We start from the raw sequence: 12,093 nt of genomic DNA, 5'->3' as shown, positions 1-12,093 counted from the left end.
CAATGTTTTAAGTGTGAAAGCATTAGAGTTTCAAGTTTGATTTGGCAGGAATACTTTTCTTTGGCAAACCTTCAGCTTCAAATACCTACATGCCTATTTGTGGTTTCTTATGGTTTTAGACCTCTTAGGGAAGAAAGAGATTGGCTTAATATGGTTAAAAATATCTTTGTGGGGTGCTGGCAGGTAAAAAGGGAAACAGACAAGAAAAGACTGACTACATAAAGGATTCTCAAAAGATGTCCCAAGAGGAAAAAAAAATTATTCTGTTAGCTATGTTAAACAAAATACCCATATTAGGTACAGTTCATACTTGACAAAATTGTGCTTGATATTTATTTTAGCTAGATTTGCGTTGGTATTAATCCCAGCTATTCAGTCTTCTATTTCTGGAACTTACTGTTAAGAGTTATCTTTACATTAAAAAATGTCTCTTCTCTCCTGATCAATTCACAGTCGTCTCACCAGATCCTCAGGCTCAATTTCCCCAAATACATAATTATCAGCTCTCTCCTATCATTCCATTTCTTCCTATACAAATGGATTTTTATCATTTTGGAAGGTTCAGGATCCCTTTTATTGTTTTACCATAATTCAACAAAAAGTTTTGGGTAGCTAATATGTGCTGTACACTATTTACATGTGCTAGTGACAGAGAAATGAGGAAAAAATGTTCAAAGATCCCAGTATGAGACATTCAACTTAGAGAGCAGTCAAGTCTACAGTACTTATTTAAACTCATTATAATCAAATCTTTCTAATGAGACACAATGAGAACAATTCATAAGAAGGCCTAATCTTGTTTGAAATCAGACAATAAAGCCAAACTTTGGAAGTGAAAGCAGAAAACAGCAGGTGTGAAGTCTTCAGGGAATAATGATCTCCAGGTATTCACAGAGCTGTAAAAAGACCAGTAAGGCTGAAGTTAAAGCTTGGTTGATAGGCAAGGATTTGCAATAGTATGTGAGCTGAATATGAAGATGAAGTCAGGGGTTATATAATGCAAAACTTAAAACCTGTTAAGATATTTATCGGATGCTTTCTAGGTACTGTTTTAAATCTACTGTTTTTTAAATTCATTCAATTTTTACAATAATTCCATAGTGTAGATACATTTTATCCCCACTGTATAGTACTCAGTCACATTTTAACGATACATGCTGGTGGGCCCAGAAAACAAGACACAATGAGTACATTTTTGGTCTTATTCTTCCAGCTGTGATGGAGTTGCTTTCAAGAGACAAATTCTCCTGCTGAGAATAAGTATAAAAGCTATAAAAAAATTTTAAGTAGCTGTTAGGAGGCATTAGAATAGTACCTAAGGCAGACAGGACTTGAGGGACTAGGTTGTTAAGACAAGAAAACACATTAAGATAAGTCCTAAATTCTTCACCGATTTCAACCCAAGGTGTTAGCATATGTGTAACTTATGCAGACTGATCAGTAGCTTAGTGCTTTTGGAAGACAAGAGAGTAGGTAGACAAAAAATGGAGTTGAGGCCTACAAATTAGTTCTACAAATTATAGCTACATGTTACAACTGAAGCGCTGAGGTCACAAAGAAAACAAAACTATAAGGAAATGAGCATGTAATTGTGCACTGCTTTTTCTGGAGGTGTTTCCTAATCCCTCTGTTGCATATGGTAAGTAGCCAAGAAGCCAAGCCTAAAACAGCAGAATCTAAAAAGCTAAGCAAAGCTTTAACAGTAACATAGTGCTAGAGAGACAAAAACTGGAGCTCAGGGCCTAATAAGAAGGAAGGTACCTGCAACATAACCCAGGCCTTCAGCTGGGATTTCTAAAGGGCTCGCCATAAGAGGAGAGACAAACAGGAGCACTCTACACAAGTGCTGAAATATAACCCAAGTCTGCATATTAATCTGTACCTATTCTAATAAAATGCCAGACAAACTAAATCTCCCCTGAAATAAGATAAACTAAGAGAATAAATAATTTTTATGTATAATAGTTATTCAAATCAGCAATTGTAGATATATGAGGAGGATCAATCAATCAAAAAACAAGAAAAAGACCTGAAAATAAGGTTATTGGATTGGTGATCCATATACATGAATTTTAGAAAAACAGTGTTCAAGAAAACAGATTTTTAAAAAGCCAAAAATTTTCACCAGGGAACTTTAGACTATTAAAAACAATCAAATGGAAATTCCAGAGTTGAAAAATATAACAACTTTAAATAAGAATCCAATAAATGGGGCCAAATAGACACGGCAGAAAGACAATTGATGAACTACAAGATTGATCAGTTGGAATTGTTCAAACTGAAGAAAGGTGAAGAAAAAAATTGAAAAAACAAAAGAGTTTAAGAGGTATTTGGATCACAGTCAAAATTCTGATGTATAGGTAACTGGGATCCTAGAAAAAGAGGAAAGAAATAGAGGGGCAAAGCCAGTATTTGAAAAGATACTGGCCAAAAATATTTCAAAAGCTAAATTAGACCATCAAGCCACAGAGACAAAAAGTTCTACAAATATACAACAGTATAAATGCAAGAAAAACATACCTAGCCACTAAAATCAAAAAACTAAGAGAAAATTTCAAGAGTAACAATTATTTTTAGTAAGACTGACTGCTGACATTTCAGTAGAAACACTAGAAGACAAAAGAAAATTGACATTTCAAAATGATAAAAGAATAACTGACAACCTAGGATTTTATCTAGATTGGGTCCCACATAATGTGAAAAAGAGCTGTGGATAGCTGGAGGCTCTTGGCACCAGTACTGAGGTTCTTCCCATGTGAAGCAAGTAGAAGCAGACATTGGACCTGGTAGGAAGAGGCTGCCTTAGCCCTCATAATCTGCATAGACCCTTACTCCTCCACCTACCCAAATGCACTGGCTAGAGTTACTCTTAGCACTCGACATCCAGCAGCTTATCTCAGCTTCTTAAAGAATCAGATGGAAATTTCCATAATGCTGCTGTACGTGATATGGATATCATTAGCATGTTACTGGGAGGAAGTGTTCCAAACACAATATTTTCAATGAGACATTCTCTTTAGATATATGTCCTTAAATGCTGCAGATACTCTTGCAATCAATATGGAATGATCAGCGCTAGTGAGTTGTTCTTATTTTAGACATCAATTAGCACTTAATAAAAAGTTCTCTTCAGAGACTGAAGCTCCATGTTTCTTAAGGAACGTAACAGAGGGATAATAACACTTTGAGAATTTCAGAAACATGGTACTTTTGTGTTCCTGTGCTGTGTTATCGCCAAGCCAGTTGCCACCAGAAAGCAAGAGCTCCTTCAACACTTTCCCACGAACCTCAAAGGAATAGAAGCTTTTACAAAGATTAGTTTCTCAGAAGCATTCAAGCAACTGAAGCTGAAGAGAATTCCTAAGGTAATGGTCAGCTTTGGACCTACAAAATGAAGCTACAGATGTCTCTATTATGAAGATGGAAATTCTGTGCCATCCACTATGGTTTGAATACAAGGCCCTACCTAAGATCTGATTTACAAAGAAAAATATGCATTAAATCCATTGCTATTTCTATCAGTCACTAAAAAGAGTTTAAAGTCTTTTGTTGGCTTTCTCTAGAAACTACAGACTCAGGAACATTTTGAATGTTTGATTGCTGGTGTAATAAGTGATTTTGTGTAAGATCCAGGAGAAAAGATTAGAGTGAGTTATTTCTCTGTTCTAGTTTTGTTTTGAGGTAAGACCTGATATGTGTGAAATGCCATTTGATCAGGATTTTCCTTGGTAGAAGTCTTCAGTTCTCACACACTTGTTAATAGAGTCTGTTAGAAAAAATTTAGGTCAGGAGTCAATTGTGTAACTGGGTCAGAAACCTTTACCTTCAAATCTGAGTTGGATGTTTTGCTTGTGAACACAGATTATAAAGGCTAAGCATACTTCAGAAGAAATGTGTCATACATGAAGCAAGCTGAAGTTTTCATTTGGGCCTTTTTGAGTAAGCATCATAGTAGTAAGTAAAAACTAATTTTTTTTTCAGAATCTTTGATCTTGTTCACAATGAAAATATGCATTACTGTACCTAAGGAATATGACACAATGCAATGTTTTGTTGTTCATCCCTAAATATAAATTTTCTCTTTTGATTTCAGTGGAGGAATGGAATGATACTGTTTTCTTCCAAAGAGGGAATAGTAAATATTTTAGCATTAGGATTTATCTATTATTTTCAGCACTTAAGTATTTAGGGTTACATGGAAATGTTCTAGGAAAGTATAGTGCTTTGCAAAACAGGTAGATCTACTTTAAAATAAGATACTGTAGCTTTTTTTTAATTTTTAAAAATTTTATACAGTTTTAAAGGTTACTTTCCATTTACAGTTACTACAAAACATTGGCTATATTCTCCATGTTGTACAATAAATCCTTGAGCCTATCTTATACCCAGTAGTTTGTACCTCCCACTCCCCCACCCCTATATTGTACCCCCCACACTGATAACCACTAGTTTGTTCTCTGTATCTGTGAGTCTGCTTCTTTTTTGTTATATTCACTCATTTGTGTGTGTGTGTGTTTTAGATTCCACACGTAAGTGATGTCATACAATATTTGTCCTTCCCTGTCTGAATTATTTCACTTAGCATAATGCCCTGCAAGTCCATCTATGATGCTGCAAATGGCAAAATTTTGTTCTTTTTTTATGGCTGAGTAGTACTCCATTTTATATATAAACCACATCTTCTTCATCCATTTATGCATTGATGGACAGTTAGGTTGCTTCCATATCTTGGTAATTATAAAAAATGCTGCTATGAACATTGGCGTGCATGTGTCTTTTTGAATTAGAAGTAAATTAGAAGTAAAACTGTCACTGTTTGCAGATGACATGATACTATACATAAAAAATCCTAAAGACACCACCAGTAAATTATATTTGAGCTCATCAATGAATTTGGTAAAATTTCAGGATAAAAAATTAATATACAGAGCTCTGCTGCATTTCTATACACAAATAATAAAGTATCAGAAAGAGAAGTTATGGAAAGAATCCCATTTACCATTGCATCAAAAAGAGTAAAATGCCTAGGAATAAACTTACCTAAGGAGGCAAAAGACCTATACTCCAAAAACTATAAGACACTGATGAAAGAAATGGAAGACAACACAAACAGATGGAAAGATGTACCATGTTCTTGGACTAGAATAATTAATATTGTTAAAATACTACCCAAGGCAATCTACAGATTCAGTGCAATCCCTATCAAAATACCACGGGCATTTTTCACTGAACTAGAACAAATAATTTTAAAATTTGTATGGAAACAGCATAGACCCCAAATAGCCAAAACAATCTTGAGAAAGAAAAACAGAGCTGGAGGAATCACTCTGCCTGACTTCAGACTATACTACAAAGCTGCTGTAATCAAAACAGCATGATACTGGCACAAAAACAGACACATAGATCAATGGAGCAGAATAGAAAGTCTAGAAATAAATTCACACACTTATGGTCAATTAATCTGTAAGAAAGAGGCAAGGGTATACAATTGAGAAAAGACAGTTTTTTCAATAAGTGGTGCTGGGAAAACTGGACAGCTACATGTAAAAGAATGAAATCAGAACAATCTCTAACACCATATACACAAATAAACTCAAAATGGATTAAAGACCCAAATGTAAGACTGGATATTGTAAAACACCTAGAGGAAAACATAGGCAGAACACTCCTTGACATAAATCAAGCAATATTTTTTGGATTCATCTCCTAAAGTAAAGGAAATAAAAGCAGAAATAAACAAACGGGACCTAATTAAACTTAGAAGCTTTTGCACAGCAAAGGAAATCATCAACAAAATGAAAAGACAGGCTACTGAATGAAGGAAAATATGTGCAAACGGTGTCACTGATAGAGATTAATATCCAACATATATAAACAGCTCATACAACTCAACATCAAAAAAAACAAACAACCCAGTTAAAAAATAAGCAGAAGAACTGAATAGACATATTTTTTTTCTAAAGAGGAAATGCAGTCGGCCAATAGGCATATGATAAGATGCTCAACATAGCTGATTATCAGGGAAATGCAAATCAAAACCACAGTGAGATATCACCTCACGCCTGTCAGAATGGCTATCATCAAAAAGAACACAAATAACAAATGTTGGTAAGGATGTGAAAAAAAAGGAACCCTTGTACACTGTTGGTGGGAATGTACATTAGGCGGCTGCTGTGGAAAACAGTATGGAGCATTCTCAAAAAACTAAAAATAGAGCTATCATATGACCTAGCAATTCTGTTCCTGGGTATATATCTGAAAAAAACAAAAACACTAATGAAAATAAGATTCTGTAACTTAAAAAAAATAACGTGTAAAACTTTATTGCACATATTTTTCTGTTTGAAATAGTTATCTGTCTCACACCCTGCTTTGTTAAAAAAAATATTTACCCCTGTGATTTAAAAAAAAAAAAATGAAAGCAAAATAAAGATGTTTTCAGGGGAAAAAAACCAGACAATTTGGTTTAAGCAGATGTCTTCTAAAGGAGCTCTTCAGGCAGAGGGAAAATTACCTATAATGGAAGCATAAAAATCCACGAAGGAATAAGAAACACCAGGAAGGGTAAATAAGTAAGCAAATACAAATTAATGCTGATTGTATAAAACATTATTAATATGAGTCAATATATTAAGAAAAAAACCACAATAGACTAGAGAGAAGTAAAAGGAGATCTAACTGATCTAAAATATCTGCATTGTCTTAGAAATGATGAAAATACTAATGTACATCACACTGTAGAAAGTCAAGGATGTACATTGCTATCCCCAAGGTAACCATAAAAAAAAAGTTGAGAGAATATCAGGATAATTAAAAGAAAATCGATGAAGAAAGAAAGGAGATTAAGGAGATATAGTAAAATGGTAGCTGTAAAACTAATTGCATTACAAATAAATAGATTAAACAGTCCTACGAAAAGCAAGATTGCCAGATTGCATTAACAATCAACAACTGCATTCTGCTTACAAGAGATACATGTTAAATCTAATGACAGAAACATTTAAAAATTTTTTTAAATATTTAAAAATTTGCTGTGTAAACACTACCCACAACTAATGAAATCTTGAATAGCCATACAATACCAGATAAAGATTCTGTGGCAAGAAACATTACTAGAGATGCAATGGATATTTAACAGTGATAAAAGGGTCAATCCATTGATAAGATATGAATTTCTAAATGTGTTTGCAGCTAATAACATAGTCACAAACTATACAAAGCAAAAATCAATGTAATTGTAGAAACAAATAGAAAACTCAAAAAGTATTATGGTACTTTTTAATAGACTTTTCAAACAGCTGATACAAAATGTAGAAAAAACAAACCAGTGAAGATATAGATTTGAATAACAACATTAACAAACTAGCTCTAATTGACATGTATAGAGTACCATGTCCAATAATTGTAGCAAAATCATTATTTTCAAGTGCAGATGGAACATTTACCAAAATGCTGAAAAGAAGACTTAATACATTTCTAAGGATGTAAATAATATAGAGTATATTTGTAGACCAGTTGAATTAAACAAGAAAGCAATAGGAACAAGATGATAAAAATATTACATAAACTTTTTCAAAGAATGTAAAAAAGAGGGAAAACAATTATGCTTTATGAGATGAGCATAAGAATGATATGAAAACCTGACAAGTACATCACAAGAAAGGGAAATTATGAGTCAGTCTTTCTTATAAGCATCATCACAAAAATTCAAAACAAATACTAAATGAATCCAGATATATATATATATACACATACATATATATGGAATTTCTGAATATTCAGAAACAAGCAATTAAAGAGTATATTTTTAATCTGAGATAAGGCATCTGTATTACAAAAACCTTCAAAAAGCATACACTATGTGACCCAGTAATCCCACTCCTGGGCACATATCCAGAGAAAACCATAATTCAAAAGGATACATGCACTCTGATGCTCATTGCAACACTATTTACAATAGCCAGGACATGGAAGCAACCTATATGTCCATTGACAGAGGAATGGCTAAAGAAGATGTGGTACATATATACAATGGACTACTACTCAGCCATAAAAAGGAACAAAATAATGCCATTTGCAGCAACATGGATGAACCTAGAGATTGTCATACAGAGTGAAGTAAGTCAGAAAGAGAAAGACAAATATCGTATAATATTGATTATATGTGGAATCTAGAAAAATGTACAAATGAACTTATTTGCAAAGCAGAAATACAGTCACAGATGTAGAAAACAAACCTATGGTTACCAAGAGGGGAAAAGGGGATCAGATGAATTGGGAGATTGGTATTGACATATTTACACTACTATATATAAAATAGGTAACTAATAAAAACCTACTGTATAGCACAGGGAACTCTACTCAATGCTCTGTGGTGACCTAAATGGGAAGGAAATCTGAAAACGAGTAGATACATGTATATGTATAACTGATTCACTTTGCTGTACAACAGAAACTAACACAACATTGTAAAGCAACTATACTTCAATAAAAATTTAGAAGAAAAACCTCAGAAAACATACATACTTAAATTTGTTTTGAAAAATAGGCACATATATTTATGAAATATTGGAAAATATCCTTCACACCCCAAGTTTAGAAGTAAGACAAGAATACTCTCATTCCTACTGATCATTGCTCTGAATATCTTAGCCAGTAAAAATAAGAAAGGAAAGCAAAAATATCATTATTTATAGTAAACATGATTGTATGAATGAAAAATCTTTAAAGAATGTATGGAGTCTACTATTATACTATTCTATGATTTCAATTTTTTTAGAATTGAACTATTAGAATTAGAACTCTTAGAATTAATAAATTAGAAAGGTTAAAGATAAAGGTTAATATGAAAATAAAATATATTTTTATGATGTTACATATTGAATACATATTTGTAAACAGAACATAACCTTAAAAAGTGGTACTACATACAGCATGTCAATAGGTTATTTACAATACCTCAACATTGAACACTTACAGTACTGTGGAAAATTAATTACCCAGAATGTACAGTGGTAATAGATATATGTAACAATTCCAGAATGTCCACATTTGTTTCCTGACCCATGAAATAAGGACACTTATTATAGGTAACAAAAAGTGTCATCCCCTGGCTGGAACCACTCCCACCCATTCCAGTTAACACTGAGTCAAAGAATAAAAGCAATACCATGTGTCTGGGTTGTGCAGGCCAGGATCTTAGGCTATACCCAATTTCCATGTGTGCTATAGGGCACTGTGAGTGAAGTTTCAGTTTCAGTTGTTACTGCCAGACTTGTCAGGCAGTGCTAGACTAGCTGCTCCAAATTCCATTCTGCATTTTAATCTGAAAGTGCAGGAGCTAAACACTTAGATTCATGTGACTGTCCACAGGATTTTAAGCTTCACCTTCCACCTTATGGGCTTAAGTTGGCCTTGAATTTGTTAATTACATAAATTCTGATAACATCCTTGAAATCAGAGACTTTTAAAAAAAATGTATTTTATTGAAGTATAGTTGACTTACAATGTTGTGATAATTTCTACTGCACAGCAAAGTGATTCAGTTATACATATACATGCATTCATTTTCATTTTATTTTCCATTATGGTTTATCACTGGACATTGAATACAGTTCCCTGTGCTATATAGTAGGACATTGTTGTTTATCCATTCTATACATAATAGTTTGCATCTGCTAATCTGAAACTCCCAATCCATCCGTCCTCCACCTGCCCTCCCCCTTGGCAACCACAAGTCTTTGTCTATGAGTCTGTTTCTGTTTTGTATATAAGTTCATTTGTGTCATATTTTAGATTCCACATATAAGTGATATCATATGGTATTTGTCTTTCTCTTTCTGACTTACTTCACTTAGTATGATAACCTCTAGGTCCAGCCACATTGCTGCAAATGGCATTATTTCACTCTTTCTATGGCTGAGTAGTATTCCACTGTATATATGTACCACATCTTCTTTATCCATTCATCTGTCTATGGACACTTAGGTTGTTTCCATGTCTTAGCTATTATAAATAGTGCTGCTGTGGACATTGGTGTGCATGTATCTTTTCAAATTAGTTCTCAGGATATAAGCCCAGGAGTGGGATTTCAGGGTCATATGGTAACTCTATTTTTAGTTTTTTGGGAAACTTCCATACCGTTCTCCACAGTGGCTACACCAATTTACATTCCCACCAACAGTGTAGGAGGGTTCTCTTCTCTCCACATCCTCTCCAGCATTGGTTATTTGCAGACTTTTTAATGATGGCCATTCTGCCTGGTGAGAGGTGATACCTCATTATAGTTTGGGTTTGCATTTCTCTAATAATTAGCAAGGTTAAGCATCTTTTCATGTGCTGTTGGCCATCTGTATGTCTTCTTTGGAGAAATGTCTATTTAGGTCTTCTGCCCATTTTTTTATCGGTTTGTTTGATTTTTTTGTTGTTGAGTTGTATGAGCTGTTTATATATTTTGGAAATAAAGCCCTTGTTGGTCACAAAATTTGCAAATATTTTCTCCCAGTCTACAGGTTGTCTTTTTGTTTTGTTTATGGTTTCCTTTGCTGTACAAAAGCTTGTAAGTTTGATGAGGTTCTGTTGGTTTATTTTTTGCTTTTATTTCTGTTGCCCTGGGAGACTGACATATGAAAACACTGGTATGATTTATGTCAGATAATATTTTGCCTATGTTCTCTTCTAAGAGTTTTATGGTGTCATGTTTTATATTTAAGTCTTTAAGCAATTTTGAGTTTATTTTTGTGTATGGTGTGAGGGTGTGTTCTAACCTTATTGATTTACATGCGGCTGTCCAACTTTCCCAGCACCACTTCCTGAAGAGACTGTCTTTTCTGCATTGTATATCCTTGCCTCCTTTGTTGAAGATTAATTGATTGTAGGTGTGTGGGTTTATTTCTGGGCTCTCTACTCTGTTCCATTGATCCATGTGTCTGTTTTATGCCAATACCACACTGTTTTAATTACTGTAGCTTTGTAGTATTGTCTGAAGTCTGGGAAGGTTATGCCTCCTGCTTTGTTCTTTTTCCTCAGGATTTCTTTGGCAATACTAGGTCTTTCATGGTTCCATATAAATTTTAGGATTATTTGTCCTAGTTCTGTGAAAGTGTTATGGGTAATTTGATAGAGGTCACATTAAATCTATAGATTGCTTTGGGTAGTATGGCCATATTAACAGTATTAATTCTTCCAATCCAAGAGCATGGGATATATTTCCATTTCTTTGAATCAGAAATCATAGACTTTTAGGTCTCAAATTCACCCAGAGAAACATTATAGTTTTCATCAATGAACAAATGAAAGGAATATAGGTGTATATTATAAAGGGAATGTACAATCTTCTTGGATTAGAAGAGAACTGAGAGAAATTATCCAAACCCATGCATAGAAAGTAATTAAACAGGGCTTTAATGAAACACTGTGCCTAGGAATCAGGTTTCCTCAAAGAGAAAATGTGGTGATTTGTAAAAGATGCTTAAATGAGAAAGGAGCAGTTGATGAGTAAGAGAAAGAGAGAACAAGAAAGAGCAAAGGAGAGAGAAGGAAGGAAGGAAGAAGGAAGGAAGGAAGGAAGGAAAGGAGGATGGAAGGGAGGGAAAGAAAAGAAGACAAGATGATGGAAGAAAAGAAAGATATCATTTGTGAAAAGATTAATGTCCAACGTTTAGAGAAATAAATTGAAAAAAATATATATTGAATGGAAAAGTTAATGTTTTCAGATCTAATTACTCATAAAGAGATAAATAAAGGAGGAAAATGTGTTAGCTATTACTAAATCATATTGAGTCCCAAGTGGAGCAAAGTCTGAAAGAATAGATGGGATCATTCTTCTAAAGCAAGCTAAGATCCAAAAAAATAATTGAGACGTGTTTCTTAAATTGCCATAGTAAGAGCAATTTGGAAGCTATCTCCTTAAAGTTTGAGACTTTTGGCCACATGATTACAGAAAACAATTCACTAACTTTAGAGGGGAAGACTAAGAATATTTAAAATATTCAAGGCATTAGTAAATGATTTTCAAGATGATATTATAAGTGGAACTACAAATACTGCCTATGCCTAAAGGATGTGTGACATTAGGCCTCTGAGGGAAGGTCC

General features: G+C 33.8%; 1 pseudogene across 1 annotated transcript in view; it reads right to left on the bottom strand.

Annotated features, from left to right (window-relative positions):
* LOC307057946 (cadherin-related family member 3-like) overlaps positions 1–1,810 on the bottom strand; it is a 178,530-nt pseudogene extending 176,720 nt beyond the window's left edge. The window contains exon 1 of the transcript in view: positions 1,762–1,810. The product of the transcript in view is annotated as a cadherin-related family member 3-like (transcript). The remainder of the gene's footprint in view (positions 1–1,761) is intronic.
* Positions 1,811–12,093: the final 10,283 nt, after the last annotated feature.

This window comes from Hyperoodon ampullatus, assembly GCF_949752795.1.
Source record: "Hyperoodon ampullatus genome assembly, chromosome: 9".
NCBI lineage: Eukaryota > Metazoa > Chordata > Mammalia > Artiodactyla > Ziphiidae > Hyperoodon > Hyperoodon ampullatus.
This window is presented reverse-complemented; position numbering and strand designations above follow the sequence as displayed.